The sequence below is a fragment of the Primulina huaijiensis genome, chromosome 18 (assembly GCF_012295235.1).
Source record: "Primulina huaijiensis isolate GDHJ02 chromosome 18, ASM1229523v2, whole genome shotgun sequence".
In the NCBI taxonomy this organism is placed as follows: Eukaryota; Viridiplantae; Streptophyta; class Magnoliopsida; order Lamiales; family Gesneriaceae; genus Primulina; species Primulina huaijiensis.
Window position 1 is genome coordinate 16,817,057 of NC_133323.1, and position 221 is coordinate 16,817,277.

Here is a 221-nt window from a genome sequence, read left to right on the forward strand (position 1 = left end):
AAAGTGTAGGGTTGGGGGTGATTATCTTATTTAAATACTAATTAATTCCCTAAATAAGGCTTAGGCCTATTAAGCTAATAAATTAGGCCCAATAGTAACTAATTATAATATTTAAAAGATTTAAAAATAATTTTGATTAATAAACCTTGTGAATTTATTAGCCGGGTTGTCAAAACGTTCGTATTTTTGTTGAAAATCCAACACCGATAAAAATTACGGCC